This window comes from Myotis lucifugus, unplaced genomic scaffold (assembly GCF_000147115.1).
Source record: "Myotis lucifugus unplaced genomic scaffold, Myoluc2.0 scaffold_353, whole genome shotgun sequence".
In the NCBI taxonomy this organism is placed as follows: domain Eukaryota; kingdom Metazoa; phylum Chordata; class Mammalia; order Chiroptera; family Vespertilionidae; genus Myotis; species Myotis lucifugus.
In genome coordinates this window covers 240,612-245,403 of record NW_005871401.1, presented here as the reverse complement: position 1 = coordinate 245,403, position 4,792 = coordinate 240,612, and positions in this window count along the sequence as shown.

Here is a 4,792-nt window from a genome sequence, read left to right as displayed (position 1 = left end):
GTAACCAGAGCTCCCACATGCTTTCTCGGGCACATTTCCCTTAAGCTGCTCTTGCAATATCTCTTCCTTTCCATTAGCATAATTTTATTTGCTGGTTGTCGACTGAGTCTCTAACGTGAAGCAAGTACTCTGCTAGGCACTCGGGCACAAAGATTAATAAAGCCAAGCACCTGCCTTGCAGTTATAATCTAGCTGGAGAGCCCGATGTGAGTATAAATAAACAAAATGTGATACGTGCTGCAAAATCGGCAGGTCCTAAGTGCTATGAAACGGTTTGGAGTAATAGTAATAGCATTTACTGAGGAATTCTGTGTCATCAAAGTTGATTTAGCTTAAGCTTCAGGGCTCTTCACTTGCCAACCCTCTCCTAAGGCATTTGGAGGGTGTGTTCCTAGCAGTGTGTTCACCTGGTGAGATGTTTTTGTGATATTTCTAAAAGTAAGACATTTTCACTGAAATCCGTTAAGACCACGATCTCTTTCCTGTATAACCACCCTCTGGCACAGCCCCCATGTATCAGGTGGCTCGGTGAACAGGGCCATTTTCCATATCCAGCAGAGAGTAAGTTGACTCAGAGACACATTTAGTTTGGGGTATTTTATGTGCCTTCCTGTCATTTCCAGTATTATTAAGTTATTGGTAGCCATGCCCCTGGAGGAATGACTTTGAAGGGAACCCCTGTCACCCACTGGACCAACCAAAAGTGTGGGGCCAGAGATTGTACTGCAATACGCATGTTACCAGAAGTATGTGGCTAGTAATAAAGAAATGACCTTTGAAATGAATGGACCCAGAAGCTAGTCTATGGAATACTCTTTCAAATATTGCTGTTCATATGTGAAAAACACTTGATGGAAGTTTCCCCAAATTTAAGAACAATCATAAGAATCGACACAACATTACCAATAGTGAGTTATAAAGCTTAGAACACTTTTCTCAACTATCAATGACATAAGAGTAATCAGCATGTCAGAGAAAAACAGTTATCTTTTCTATTCTCTCTATAGGAAATATTACAAATTGTTGTCCTATGAAAAGGCAGTTAAAGGAAATGTAGGTAAAAACTGTCATTAAGAAAAAGTATGGCCCTGGCCAGGTAGCTTGGTTGGTTGGAGTGTCCTCCCAATACGCCAGGGTTGCAGGTTCGATCCCTAGTCAGAGCACATACAAGAAGCAACAGGGAGGTGAAATAACAAACTGACTTCTCTCTTTCTCTTGTGTCCTCTCTAAAATCAACCAATAAAATAATTTTTAAAGTATCACAGTGATGTGTAGGGGCAGAGTCTGTGCTCCAAAAAATGGACATTTTCTCCTCCTCTTCTTCATTTCCCTCCTAATAAAATCTCTTTCTTTTTCCTCCCTCCACCCTCCAGCTCTATTGAGGTATAACTTACAAATAAAAAGTGTATATAAAAAAAGTGTATATATTTAAAGTGTACAATGTGATAACTTGTATATATGTATATATGTATATACATATATATACATACATACACACTAGAGGCCCAGTGCATGAAAATTCATGCACTTGGGGGGGTCTCTCAGCCCAGCCTGCACGCTCTCACAATCTGGGACCCCTCGGGTAGGGTCCAGTCCCATTGCAGCATGGCTCTGGTTCCCCGGGCCTGTAGGCCAGGGGGGAGGGACCAAGAGGCTAGTCCGATCACAGCATGGCTCAGGTTCCCTGGAGCCTGCGGGGGAAGGGGGAGGGACCAAGATTCCCAGATCACAGCATGGCTCTGGTTCCCAGAGCCTGCGGGCACAGGGAGGGACCCAGGGGCCAGTCAGAGGCAGCATGGCTCTGTTCCCACAGTTCCCTCCTGCCGCTGCACTGTGGGTGGCTGGGACCCAGGACTGATTTCTGACGAGCCTCTGGGATCCAGGACCGACTTCCGCCGAACCTGCCGGGACCAGGATTGACTCCTGCTGTGGGCCACCGGGACCCAGGACTGACTCCCGCCACGGGCTGCCGGGACCCAGGACCAACTTCCACCACGCCTCCAGGACCCAGGACTGACTTGTGCTGCGCTGGCCAGGACCCTAACCTGGTGTTCGGTTGTCCGTCCGGATGTTTCAGTCATGACGGACCCTGGCTCTTTATATATTAGGATATATTTTACATATATAGTGAATAATTACCACAACTAAGTTATTTGACACCTCTATCACCTCACATAGTTAGCTTTTCCTTGGGGAGGGGTGTAGAAGTACAGTTAATATATACTCTCTTAGCACAGTTTAGTATATTTTACAGTATTATTAATTAGAGTCACATTAGATCCCTACAATTTATTATTTCTTATAACTGAAAGTTTATATCCTTTGACCAACCTTTCCCCATTTTTCCCAAATCCCAGCCTCTGACAACCATAGTTCTACTCTCTGGTTCTATAAGTTTGACTTTTTTAGATTCTATGTAAAAGTGAGGTCATATAGTATTTGCCTTTCTCTGCCCGACTTATTGCACTTAGCTTAATGTCCTCCAGGTTTAACCATGTTGTCACAAATGGCAGGATTTCCTTCTTTTTTATGGTTGAATAATATTCCATTGTATATATGCATATATATAATAGCATATAATAGATAATAGAGCATATCTATACCAATAAAAGGGTAATATGCTAATTAGACCGGACATCTTCCACTTTAAGGAGTTAGCCCCTTTTCCTAGGTTTTAAATGCATTTTTAGGAACGATGGTGGGGGCCGAGGCAGAGGTGGTTAGGGGCGATCAGGCCGGCAGGGGAGAACAGTTAGGGGCGATCAAGCTGGCAGGGGAGAGCAGTTAAGGGTGATCAGGCAGGCAGGCAGAGGCATTTAGGGGCGATCAGGTAGGCAGGGGAGCAGTTAGGGGCATCAGGAAGGCAGGCAAAATGGTTAGGGGTGATCAGGCAGGCAGGCAGAGGGGTTAGGGGCAATCAGGCAGGCAGGCAGGTGAGCGGTTAGGAGCCAGTGGTCCTGGATTGCGAGAGGGATGCCCAACTGCCGGCTATTGGACATCCCCCGAGGGGTCCCGGATTGGAGAGGGTGCAGGTTGGGCTGAGAGATCCCTTCCCCCCATGCACAAATTTTGTGCACCGGGCCTCTAGTATAACATATAATAGACATGGTTATATGTCACATTTTCTCTATCCATTCTTCCCTCTGTGGACATTTAGGTTGTTTCCATATCTTGGCTATTAGAGAAAGGGGACCCCTGTACACTGTTGGTGGGGATGTAAGTTGCTGCAGTCATACGGAAAACAGTATGGAAGTTCTTCAAAAAATTAAAAACAGATCTGCCATAGATCCAGCAATCCCACTACTGGGTATATATCAAAAGGAAATGAAATCAGTATCTCAAAAAGATAGCTGTAGTCCCACTGTTCATTGCAGAATTATGCATGACAGCCAACATAAAACTCTTCTCTTTCTTTTGAAGCTCTAGCTAATAAAAGGAAAGAACTCAGGTAAATTACTTCCCTTGTGGACTTCCTGTTTAATGTTTCACTATTGCTTGGGGCAATTTTATTTTGAAATGCAAAGGCAGTCCTGGCTGGGTAGCTCAGTTGGTTAGAGCTTCCACCGGCTGTGCCAAAGTTTCAGGTTTGATGTCTGGTTAGGGCACATACAAGAAGCAATGAATGCATAAATAAATGGAACAACAAGTTGATGTTTCTCTCTTTCCCTTCCTCCCCACTCCCCCCTCTAAAAATCAATCGTAAAAAAGAAATGCAAATGCTAGTTAACACATGCATCTGCCTTTGAAAGGTTGTTTACAAAGTTTTTGCGGTCATAGAACCCTCCATCTGTTTTCAATAAAGAAAGGAGCTCATCATCCGGAGAGCTTTGCCACTTGTTGCCTTGTTTGCCAGCATTGATTCATTAACTCAAGCCTCTTGCAGCTTTAGCAAATAAAAATACAGGATGCCCGGTTACATTTGAATTACAGATAAACAAAAATATCTCAAACGTTTCATATTTTTTAAAAAAAGAATAAGTGTGACCCATGCAATAGTTGGGACATACTTACATTTAAAAAAATGGTAGTTGTTCATCTGAAATTCAAATGTAACCGGGCGTCCTGTGTTTTATCTAGCAACTCTTTGTAAGTAAGATATGTGATAGCTTGGGTTAGGTTACTATTAATTTCTTTGCGGGGGGGTGGGGGGGGGGCGCTTCCAGCCTGGACCATTGAGAATGAAGCCCCTGTGTAGATGATCTGGGGGACAGGAGCGGTAGTTCTGGGGGTGTAGCCCAGAGCAGAACTGCAGGGGCACGGGGCACACTGATGGGCAGCGTCAGAAGACGAGGCCATTAGGTTACTCCTAAATGCCAAAGCACTAGATTTCCCAGTTGTTGGGAAGACTAAGTTCCAGTTCCTTAGCTCCTTCAATCAGAAGCATGCTTCAGCCCTAGCTGGTTTGGTTCAGTTCAGTGGATAGAGCATTGGCCTATGAACTGAAGGGTACCGGGTTCGATTCCGGCCATCTCTCTCTCCCTCTCCCTCTCCCTCTCTCTTCTGAAATATTAAAAAGAAGCCAGTTCCTCTCTGTGAGACTGTCCCCAAGATCCCAGGGTGGGCCAGCACCTGGTGAGTGCAGCGGCGCCTGGGGCGGGGGACCCCGCGCTAACAGCAGCCCCTCACAGCCTCCACATCAACTGAGCGCGGGAGCCTCGGTCGAACTTCCAGAGAGACGCCTGACGCCCCTTCGCGCCTTACCTCCCGGCCGCCACCCTAACCCCCCCCCCCCCCTATTTCCCGAGTGGGAAAATGTCTCTAATGAGCGTGGTTGGGGGGTGTTCTAGGGGGG